This window comes from Tenrec ecaudatus, chromosome 2, assembly GCF_050624435.1.
Source record: "Tenrec ecaudatus isolate mTenEca1 chromosome 2, mTenEca1.hap1, whole genome shotgun sequence".
Lineage (NCBI taxonomy): Eukaryota > Metazoa > Chordata > Mammalia > Afrosoricida > Tenrecidae > Tenrec > Tenrec ecaudatus.
In genome coordinates, this window is record NC_134531.1 from 39733733 (window position 1) to 39746133 (window position 12401).

Genomic DNA, 12401 nt, shown 5'->3' on the forward strand with positions numbered 1-12401 from the left:
TCGAGAGTCTTCATTTTGAGAGAGTAGCAAGAGAGCCCACAGACTGGAGGAAGATATTTAGTAATGACATACCAGACAGAATCCTGCAAGCTTACAGGAAAAAAAAAAAACGAATAGCCCACTGAGGAGGTGGACAAAAGAATTGAACAGAAGATTCACAAAGGAGGAAATCCAAATGACCAATAAACATATGAGAAAATGCTCGCAATCATTAGCCATCTGAGAAATGCAAATCAAAACAACTACAAAATACCACCTAACACCCACATAAAGAGCCAGAAAACACCAAAACACACAGAAAGCAACACATTTTGGAGGGGATGTTGGAGAAGGAACTGTTATCCACAGCTGGTGGTCTTGTACATACATACAGCCACGGGGAAAGGGATTTGGCGATACCTAAAACAGATGGAAATCAAGCTACCATATGACCCAGCAGTCCCACTACTGGGCATAGACCCAAAAGAAACAAGCAGACCACAACCAGATACCTACTCCCCAATGTTCATCGCCACGCAGTTTAAATTGAAAAAAGAAATTGCAAACTGCCTAAATTTCCATCAACAGATGAGTGGATTAAAAAAAACCCTCTGGTACATACACACAATGAAATAATATGCCTCCATCTCATGGAAAGAGTTGGAAGATATTATGCTGAGTGAAGTTAGCCAAGCACAAAAGTTCAAGTACAACATGAGTCCACTGAGGTTAAGTTCAAACAGCAGAATGGGTATAAGGGAAAACGCAAACACACAATTCCGGGGCTGAAGGCCAGATATTCTGGCAAAACCTAAACCAAACCCAATGATTCATATGTCACCACCACCAAATGCAAACAGCACCTCTGCTGGTATGCATCTTTTCCTCTCTCTCATATGCCGTTACGGCCCACAGGGGTTAGGGAAAAAAGGATGGCAATGGGGTCAGGGTGCTAAACAACCCAAGGGGCAGGTCTTGTATATATCTCCACAGGAAAGGGAGAGCAAGAGGAGACCTCATCCTGGGGTGTCAATTCATGAGGGTGCTGTTCCTGCTCGTTCCCCAAGATGACTGCAGAACTGGCCTCAGCTCGACATTTGCTATCATCCCTCACTGTGGTCTTACAGGACACGATGGAGGAAGACTAAAAGGTGTATGTGTTGTTAGACAAGCAGGACCCAGGATTAGTAAACCTGAAAGAAATGGGGTCGGGGTGGATGGTTTATAACATGTCCTTCTCTATATATAACACAGAGATATTCATCTGTTCTATGTCATGCTCCCTGTTAGACTTGTGAATATCTGTATGGGGTTTTTGGGTGGTAGGGAGGTTGTTATCTTTTTGTTTGGTGTTTATGTATATAAGATATTCAAGACAGACAATCCTAGGGAGACAGTGGCTGGACCGATGGGTCCAGAAGGGGCATCGGAGGGGAGGAGAGAGGGGAGGCGATCAGGGAGCCAACAATGATGGGTACAGGGGAATAGTAAGTGTTCTACAGTGGACAGTAAGGAGGGTGCAGCTTTTATGCTCACGTCTGTTCAATTGATTTAAAGCTGGGAGGAATTACTGGGAGATGAACGACGGTTAAGAATAGTGGGGAGGGAGGAAAATATATATGTATATGTGTGTGTACAGATAGACATATATATATATATATATATATATACACGAATTTGTTTATATATGTATACACAGCACTCGCAACAAGGAAGTAGATGGATTTGGGGCCTCTGCTTAAATCTTGCCTCAGTACAAGAATAGTTTGTTCTAACAACGGGGCACTATGTGATACCTTTCTGATACAATCGCTGAGGACAAAATGGGTGTTAAGTAACTGTGGTGATGAAAGCTGAGAATGCTCTATCAAAAGATTTAGCATCTGGGGTCTCAAAGGCTTGCAGTTAACAAGCGGCAATCTAGCAGGGAAGCAAAAAAGCCACACCAGCCTGTGTGATCATGAGGTGTCAAAGGCAAGAGGTATCAGAAGTCCAAAATCACACAAATGGATGCGAAGGGGCATGGATACAGTAGAGATCCAAGCCCTAGTGCAAGATAATTGGGCAGCCCTCTCAGGAGGGCTGGATGCCGGTGCCGAGCTATGTGTGAGCAACGGGTGGGGTGGCCATAACCGAGGGGGTACGGCCATGGGCTGGGGGTTGTGGAGCTATTCGCTGGGGGCTTACCTCAGGCGGGCTGCAGATGGGGTCTAGCCACAGCTGTTGGGGCTGCGGGCTGGCGGTGGGAGGGTACCAGGTGTGGCAGCAGGGCACCCCGTGGGGAGAAAGCTCTGCACTCTCTCCACTGGGCAGCAACTGAACCCAGACTATGACCATGGTATCTCTGCAAACCCGCGGCTTCTGGCCTAGACTTGAGACCCCTCCACAGCACAAGAGGCCCAGCAGTGTCCCAGCCAGCCCACACCAGTGCCGTGAACACACCATAGGCACACCCTGTCCTGATGCAGAATCATAACCTCAGTCACTGGTCACAGGCCATCTTCTGAGCACCCCGGCTGCTGCCAGCCACCAAACTGCCACAGCACCTTTCTTACGTAGTAGCCCGATACCCGAACACAGTATGCCGCCAGCAGGCCCCACAATCACTCTTACCAACGGCACACAGAGAAAGCTCGGGGCCCCGTGTCTGCGGGGAATATGGCACCAAGTGCCAAAATGACTGGCAAACAGCAAACCACCTCAACATCATGGACAAGAATACAAGGAGAGAAAATGCAACGTCAGGGTAGTCCGGACCTAATGACACTCATAGAAGAATGAGACATGGATCTGCCACAGAAAGAAATCCTGAGAATGCCTCTTGGAGTCCTACAGGATAGGAGGGAAGCAGTACAGAATAAGGATACAACGACTGAGGAGATGAAGTCCACGCACCAAAGGGAAGCGCAGGCATTCAGGGATGGAGCTGAGTGGCATCTTTGAAGCGTGGGACATCTAGGACACCTTCCAACTCTTCAGAACTAGTCTGGTATTAATTTTTGGAAAATAAATAATTACCACCTACCTCTTTATAATCTTGAATAGTGTGTCATTTTGAAAGCTAAGATGCATGTTGTGAAAAATTTCTTAATATGATTTTCTATCGACAATCCCTTTTGTGATGCATTATAAATTCTAGCCTCTATGCCTGTGGTTACAATCTTGTCTGGAAGTTGTCTTTTGCGCTAATGAACAGGATTATCGTGAGACACACTCTGAGTCACCAGCTTTATTTCCTGGGGGGCTAGTCAGCTGAAAGGTAAAAGCACGTCTCCATGTAAGAGAGCCAGCTCAGAAGTACAATGAGAGAAAAAGCCCCGGACCATGAAGGAAGAAGCGCCAACGGTGAAATCCTTCGAGATCCCTGAAGTGGCAGGGCCCGAGACTCGAGGCACCAGAGGCTACAGCACGAAAACCACGGACACAGCAAAGGAGCCAAGCTGAGAAAAGGAGACCACGGGCTAAATCAGAGAAACAGTGCCGAGACTTAGACCATGAGGCTCCTGGACCAGGGAGGCAGAGGCCAAGGAACCACATGACTGAGAGGCCGACGACTAGGGAAACACGTGGCTGCTGGCTGAGAAGTGGTGTTGCTTAGGACCAATGACTTACATCCTAATGTTTACTGATCCTGACTTCGGGTAACCTTTTCATTTCCCTACTGAGCTCCCCATAATTGTGAGTACCGTCTGTGAGTTGTGTGTGGCCGCTGTAACCAATTATTGAGCCCAACAAAAGCGCAGTGTTGTGGGAGGAAGTGTTGGTGTCAGAAGGGAGTACAAGAAGGATGGAGGGTGGAGGCCCGTCGGACCTCTGCCGTGTGGCAACTGGGCTTGAGTGTGTGGCACTGGAGTCTCGTTCTCCCTTGGGAAGCCGGTGGAGGTCTGCTATGGCGCCTGAACCACGGCCGCAGTACACCTGATCTAACCATGGCGCGTTCCTTCGTCTCCTAGGCATGCAAGAGCTGGAAATGGAACAAGAAAGGCCACAGAAGATTTGATGCCTTTGAATTACAGTGAAAGTACCGTGGTCAGAAAAGCAAACAAACCTATCTTTGAACAGGTACAGCAGCAAGAATGGTCCTTAGAAGCAAGGATGGCGAAACCTGTCTCATGTATTTTGGACATGCAATCAGGGGAAACGAGTGCCTGGAAAGGGCCTCACACCTGGTAAACTTGAAGGTCGGCAACCACGAGAAAGACCCTCAGTAAGATGGACTGACGTGGCGCCTGCAACCCTGGGCTCCAACGTAACAATCGTGAGGGTGCTACAGGGCCAAGCCATGCTTAGTTCTGTCGTGACAAAGTCACCTAAGCCAGAACCAACTCGATGGCACCTGATGCCACTCCCACCACCAAGAAAACAGAGCCACTAGCAAAACACGCGTGGGAACATGCTGAACGTGGGGGCCCGGCCGTGGCAGAGGGCACAGCACAGAGCAGAGGAGTGTGCTTCCCAACAAAGAACAAGTTGCGTGCCTGAGTCAGGAGCTGGCACACAGCATACAGTACCCTTTGGCACTTATCAAAGCGAACAGTATTCTAACACTTGCCTAAGCAGAGCAAAGGCCACGGGGCCACACCACTGAGGGGCAAAGAGCCAATGAGAGGCGTGCCTGCCAGTGTGCAAGAGATAAGGCACTGAAACAAAAGTGCTGTAACCTTAACCATGAATGTGTGTGGTCACTCAAACCGATTATCAAACGCATCTGAGAAACAGAGTGCCTGGATGGGACGGTTGGAGTCAGAAAAGCATCAAGAAGGGTAGAGGGTATGTCTGACCTCTGCCTGAATAGTAATCATCCTTGAGCAGATGCGGAGTTGGCAGTCTCCTTCCTCCAGTTTAATGAGATTATTACCCCAGTGCGGCTGCAGCAAGTCAGGCATGCCCATCCCCCACCACCCACCCCCTCCACTTCACCCCTCCAATGTCACTTCCTCAACCTGCAACATCACAAGGAACGACAACTGAGCCTTCTGAACTGAGTGCTGAAAGCAGCCTCCTGATGGAAGGTTCACCCATGATGGGCCCTTTCCGAATAGCAGGTCAGTCCTCTATCAGTTAATAAAAAAGAGGACGTATATGAGCATGTTAAATGACACACTGAGACACAGACAGCAAAAGATAACATGTAGAAAACTAAGAAAAAGTAAAACTGATTTTCAAGAAGAAAACTGCCAGGGAAAGAAAAAGGCTGAACAATCTTAAGATTAAAAGAAGCTGACCACGGGGAGGGGACGAGCCAGTCAGGGCGCAGTGTAGCAACGGTGAAACTCACGGAAAGAACTGAGGAAACAGCCGAAGCCTCATATTGCAATACTGAAGGATTCTAAGGGCAGGATATCAAACGATTCGGGGATCATCAATAGAGGGTGGATGAAAGACATGGAGTCACTGAACCCTGACGAGGCAGCAGGTGGTCAAGAACCGGTTGTATTTGAGGAAGAAGTCGCACCTGCACGGAAGGCACTGGTGAAAAGCAGGGCTCCGGCTAGCAACAGAATATCAACTGAGTGATGCCAACAAGCAGACACAGCACTTGAGGTGCTCATTCATCTACGCCCCCAAATATGGAAGCCAGCTACTTCACAGGCCATCAGGAAGAGAGCCACATCCATGCCTATTCCAAAGACAGGTGACCCAACAAAATGCAGAAACTATTTAATAATATCATTAATACCACATGCAACTGAAATTTTGCTGAAGAGAATATGAAATATTTTGAGCAATATATTGACAGGGAAGTGTGAGAAAAATTAGCATAATTCAGAAGGTGACTTAGAATTAGGGATATTACTGCTGGTATCAGACTCTTGACTGAAAGCAGAGAGTACCAGGGAGATGTTTACCTCTGTTTCATAGTCTATAAAAAGGCATTTGTCTGAATGGATCAAGTAAACCATGTAATTATGCTAATGTGGAATCTGTAGCTATACCAAGCACCAGGCATTTGAACAAGACAAAGGGATCATGGGTATTTTAAATTCAAGAAAGGTATGTAGCATAGCTGTATGTTTTCGCCATATTAATTCAGTGTGTATACCGAGCAAATAAACTGAGAATGGACTACATGAAGAAGAATGGGCACTAGAATTGGAAGACAAATTAATAAGTTTAGGAGCTTGAAGCATTAATGATAAAAAGCCAAGTCTACCCTCGTTCCATATTGGTTATATCTTAACATAAGGAAAACAAAAACTCTCACAACTTCACCACAAAGCAGTATCATGATTAATGGAGAAGAGACTGAAGGCCTTCACTTTACTTGGATCCACAATCAACACCCCTATTGACAGTAGTCAGGAAATCAAATAATTCACTCATCTGGGCAAATGTGCTGCAAAAGATCTCTTTAGAGTGTCATAAAGCAAAAATGTCACTTTGAGGACCAAGGTGTCCTGACTCAAACCATGTTATTTGCACTTGCCTCATGTGTGTGGAAACGCTAGATAGGAAGACAGGAAGAATTTATGCCTTTGAATTATGGTGTTGGTGAATAGTATTAAACATACTGTACACTGCCAGGAGAACAAACAAGTGGGTGTTGGAAGAGCTACAGCCAGAAGGCTTCTCAGAAGGGGTAGGAGATCATGTCATGAACTTTAGACACATTATCCGGGAGGACCAATCCCTGGGGAAAAACGTCCTGCTTGGCAAATGGAGGGTCAGCAACAAGGAGGAAGGCCCTCAGGGAAGGTGAGCTGTGGTTGCGGCAATCATTTCAAAGACAAACGATTGTGGGGATGGTGCCCAAGTGGGCAGTGTCTCATTCTCTTGTGCGTGAGGTAACTGAGTTAGGATATCAAGGTACCTAAAAATACAGTGTCGTCAAGGATCCTATACCCTTAAATGTCCTTTTCTTTTATCCTACTTCAACATCCTTTGATCTCTACAAGTTATCAAAGGATTTGTAGGGAAGATTTATAGAAACAGTTGTATGCGGCTCTTTCATGTTTGATTCAAAACTATCACATGAGGCTTTAGCCTGCCTCCATCTTCAATAACCAATCTACAAGCCTCCTTTTTTCTCTGAAATAGTTCCCGGATATTACATAGTTTCATTGCAGGATTTCAGTCTGTTTTCCTAAGAAAAATAATTATTTTATAAGCATAACCACATAATTATCATACACTAATTTCTTAATGTCATCATGTCTCATTTCTCTTTTTGTTCTTTCTCCCCACTGATTCCTATGAATGTGTAGGTAAACAGAATCTACATTTCATATTTTCTTATTATCCCTCTTTAGACTCTATTATTGTTCACATTTTTTTAGTGTGATTGGGCAGGGAGTCTTCATTTCGGTTCAATGAGACCTGGTGACGAACTGGGTTATGCCCTGGGCATTTGTACAAATCTGCTGCAAAAGATCTTAGTGTGTTTTTAAAAATAAAGCTGTTTTTTTAAGCAAAGATGTAACTTTGAGGACTAAGGTATACCAGACAGAAGCCTCGTGCTTTCCAACTGTTTCATATTCATGGGAAAGCTGAACAATGAATACACAAGACTGTCAAAGATCTGGTGCATTTAAAATATAGTGCCGAACTGCCAGAGAATAAACTTCTGCACTGGAAGAACTACAGCCAGAATGTTTCTTAGAAAGGAAAACGGTGAGATTTTTGTCTCGAGCAATTTGGACATGTTATTACGAAGTACCAGTCCCTGGAGAAAGACTTAAGAAGCCTGGTACAAAAGACTGCTAGTGAGATGGACTGACCCAGGGGCTGCAACAATGGGCTCAAGCCTAGCAATGATTGTGACGATGGTACAGGGCCAGACAGTGTTCATTCTGTTGTCCTCAAAGGTCCCCATGCATCAGAACCAACTTAACAGCACCAAACAACAAAGACATCAAATTACACCAAGGTTCTACCGAGTTTAAAATCATGAATCATTTTGCCAAAGCGATTAGTATGGTTTTAGATGCTCTTTAAGCCTGTCTGGAGACCGACAGTGAAACACAACACAGGTTAAATGTTACTAAAGAATAAACAAAGGACGCCGGGCATGGCATGAAGAAACACACACCTGAAGGGTCTATATTTACAAATATAAAACTTCAAAGTAGGGAAGAATCCTAGAGTGAGGGAATGGCACATGCAAAAACACTTGCTGACTTCGGCAACATAATGCTCAGAACTGACTAAAATATCTGAAACAGTTAGAATGGTTTCTGTTGGATCCCACCCAGCTGCTCTGTGGGTGAAAGATTTGGCAATCTGCTCCCATAAAGAATACAACTTGGACAGCTGACGGGGCGGTCCATCCAGTCACATGAGTGCCTACGGATTGAAATTAACCCAACAGCACGGAACTACAACTTTTGTTCTTCTAAGGCTATCTGAACTTGACACCGAAACTTCTTATGAAAGCAACGCTAGAGTTTATAACTAGATGGACAAGGCGCCAGTATCATAACCCTTCTTTTCATGTTGCGCCAGGGTAGGAAACCTTATTGACAAAACATAATCACATGGATTCATGCAAAATCAACAGGTTTATATTGAACGGATATTTAAAGATCTAAAAAAAAAAAAAGGCAATGTACTCTAAAATCGTAAGTCAGCTCACGCGTAGCTCAAGTGCATCCAAGATTGCAGAGACCACGATGAGAAACGAATGGATAAGCCTGAACAGGTAAATCCTAACGGCGTCGGTCCTTCCGGGCAGTGGGATGAATTCCGAGGTGAAGAATGCAAGAAAAGGTTTGCCCAGAGATCTCTCGGCAAGAAAGCAAGCAGTGTGCACACGTTCCCTTCACTGACAGGCAGTAAAATGTGGAAAGTGCATACGGAGGCTGCCCAGAATGTCACCCGCGTGCTCACTTGGCCCTGCGCACCCCGGGACGCGGGATGGAAAGCCCCGAGCCGCACCGCCCACCGCCAAGAGAAGGTCAAGGCCGCGACGTGGGCCTGGGGGAAGGGGAAGGGAGAGGGGGGCGGCCGAACCGAAACACTCGCTCGTCTCAAGAAACGAACCTTAGCGTCTCGGCTCTGCTACACCCCCAATCGAACCTCAATTCCGACCTTTGAGGCTTTTTTCTTCTCTAACCTCGTCCGCCACAACAGCCCCAGTTACCTGATGACCACTCCCGTGGTCCCGTGTTTACATTCGGCTTGCCCTTTGGCTACCGGAAACGGAAGTTACCTTGCCAGGCCTCCTACTTTATTGCCGGAAGTACTCGGTCCCCTAGGAAATGGGTTAGAAACGGCCCAGAATAGCGGGAGGTGGCGAGATAACGCTGGGGGGCGCTCTAACCCACCAATTCCTTCACTGAGACCACAAATCCCAGACGCCTCCGCGCTCTCTTCCGCCGCATTCCCCTCTGGGATTTGTAGTGTGGCCTTCCGGCACGGGCGCCCTCTATGGGCCACTCAGAGCGCCGGGCCACAGCAGAATCCGCGCGCAGAGAGCGTGGGAACGCGGCTAGCCTGTGCCTGCGGAGGAGCGAAAGAGATGCGCTGTTGGGTGGGTCCATCCAGTCAGTAGGTACAGCAAAAACGTGGCAGGGAAAAACTACTTTTTAGGGCGTTTCAGAGGATTAAGACGTGATCTCCTCCTAAAGGAGTTTACAATCTAGCTGATGAAGCCAGCAAGACAAGAGGAAAGGAAGAGACCAAAAACCTTTTGAAAACATTTTCAAGGGCGAGGTCACGGAAGACTGAGATTTACCTGCAGGCTTCAGGTAGACCGTTAATTTGGACTCAAAGGAGAAAGTAAGTGTGGTTAATGTGAAAATAATTCAGTGGGCAAATGTAGCACATGTTAATATGTAGGAGGTTAAAACGTAAAGGTGGTTCATTTATCCTATAGGGAAGCCCATTCTTGCCAGGCTCTTTCACATCATCCGCACAGAACTGGTCTTTGTGGGGATAGCTCATTTTAAGTGGAGCCTCAATGTTAAGTTAGGAGTGTGTGTTAGTCTGGGTAGACTAGAGAAACAAATCCATAAACATGCATATTTATAAGAAAGAGTTTCATATATAAGAGCAATTGAACATTGAGAAAACACCCCAGCCCAGTCCACATTAAGCCTATTATCTGATATTAGCCCATATGCCCTACACCAATCTGTAAAGTCCTCTTCAGACTCAGGAAACACATGTAATGACACCAAATTGTAGAAAGTCACAGGCCAGTGGGTAGAAAGTGTTTGGATCCAGTGGCATTGGAAACATCTCAGCACTGGCAGGGGTCTCTGCATGGCTTCTCCAGTTCCCAGGGCTGCATCAGAGTAGGTCCATATGTCTTGTCAGCTGCTATGTCTCTCAGAGTGTGAGCAAAGAGTCTCCCACCTCCAAGGAGGAAATACCGGGATTCCCAGAATCCTTAGGAGAAGGTTATGCCCACACAGAAGCCTCATTGGCTATGACCTGATTGACAGGCTAGACTCCACCACTATATGATTAATCCTTAAATTGACAATTATATAACTACCACAGAGTGTAGGTCTCTGGGATGGTCTTTCCCAGTTCCTGCTTCTCAACATCAAGAGCATTCGCATGACAGGAGCACTTTTGTAATTCAAGTGACTTCAATGAAGGATAGGAAAGTTGCAGGTAATTAAGTCTCTGGTGGTACAGCTGTCTCTGGAAAGCGTGCAAGGCTGCCCCGGGAGAATATACAAAAAGGGACAAATGGGAAAAGCTACTAAATACATACATGCCCAGCATGAGGTCCAGGTATTACAGGTGCCAAACCCAACCGAGGGATATGTATGGCAGCTAGATAATGAGGGAGAGAGCCCCCAATTCCAACTATATGAGCACCCCTTAACCCCCACCCCAGAGGAATGCATTTCAGAGGACAGCACTGAAGCTTTAGCTCAGGAAGTGGGGTGCATCTGAACAGGAGCAAACGAAGAGGGAAGGAGAGAGTGGAACACACCATGGCCCACCAAGCCCTGGGAGCAATATTCCAGCTCAGAGCTGCCAAGGCACAGAGGGGATCACAGGGATGGCCCCTCCACAAGACAGGACGACGTGGCCCTCACTGACACATACTACTAAGGGGGTCAGTACTGGGACACAGTGTTGGAGATGTGGCCGATCTGACCCCACCACACCAGGGTAAACACTAAGGGTGTACAGTGGAGAAGCAAGGGGAGCAAAACAACGAAGTCCCCGAGAAATGCCAAAGGTGAACTTGGGGACCAGGGCATGGCACCTCAGCTGACTTGACTGGAAAACACTCGTAAATATCAATGGACAGACGTGGAACTATATGTTAGACACAGTTCTCAAGAGAAACAAAACCAGGACACTAATAATTTTATATAAATAATAATTTTATATAACAAAAGAAACAGTAAATTAACCTATAAAGCAGTACAAATGGCTCAGTGCAACTTACTGACAGTGCAAATACACTGACAGTCCTTCAAGTCTCTGTAGAGCAATTCAGGCTATCCGGCCACAGGCAGCAAACAGCAAGCAGATCACCACCAGTCACACAGCAGGGTCCCACAGTCCCCAGCTCATACCTTCCAGTAGCGTGGCGAAGCAGGTCTTGAGGAATCTCAAGTTTCAGTGACACAGTACACGGATTATGTGTCCCACAGGTAGTGTAGCTTGCAAACTGAGGCACAGAGCAAGCAAGGCAGCCACACACTGGTCTGATCATCAAAGAGTAAGAGACAAGACAGGCAAGGCTCACCGAACCATTTATCTTTCCACCCTTCAATTAATCCCACATGCATTCATTGGTCATATTAGCACAATAAACCTATCTGTCACAAACTGCTTGAGGACTTTTCAGTTTTTGCTGTTGGTTTTTCTTTTTCTCTTTTTTTTTTGTTTTGTTGTATTAGCTATTGTTAGTTTTTGTCTTCTTTTTTTGGTTATGTTTTGCTCTGCTTTGTTTTTGCATCTATAATTGTCTATGCATGTCTATCTGGACAAGATAGGCAGGATGAACAATCCGGAGGAGAAAGCAATGGGACCAAGGTTCTGGGGGGGACACAGGAGAGGGAGAGATGGGAGGAAATAAGAGGGGTGCCAACAAATCCAGGGACAAGAGGAGAATACGTGATATAAATTTGATGAGGAGGAGGGCATTGGATGCATGGGGCGCTCAATCACGGGCAATGTAGCTGAGAGGAATTACCAAAACCCTCATGAAGGCTGAACATGATAGTGGGACGGGAGGAAAGTAAAAGGAAATAAAGAACTGGGAGGCAAATTATATTTATAGAGGTCTAAATACAGACATATAACTGTAAATATATTTACCGTATATACAATGACAGGGGAATTGAGCAGATGGACATTGGGCCTCCACTCAAGTACTCCCTCGGCACAAGAACAATTTGTTCTACTAACACAGCACTCTGTGATGTTCACTTTCCTGACGCGATCACTGAAAACAAAGCGGGTGCATAAGCAAATGTGGTGAAGAAAGCTGATGGTACCCGGCTATCAAG

The 12401-nt window shown here is 46.2% G+C and overlaps 1 protein-coding gene across 3 annotated transcripts in view; it reads right to left on the reverse strand.

Annotated features, from left to right (window-relative positions):
* Positions 1 to 9144, reverse strand: part of TTC33 (tetratricopeptide repeat domain 33) — a 54847-nt gene extending 45703 nt beyond the window's left edge. Inside the window, exon 1 of one of the 3 annotated variants that reach the window (XM_075540968.1) lies at positions 9059 to 9144. The gene's annotated coding sequence lies outside the window, so the exon portion shown is untranslated. Of the gene's footprint in view, positions 1 to 8958 lie in introns of all 3 variants that reach the window. The other 2 variants (XM_075540969.1, XM_075540970.1) reach the window with 2 other exon arrangements.
* Between the last annotated feature and the right edge of the window lie 3257 nt (positions 9145 to 12401).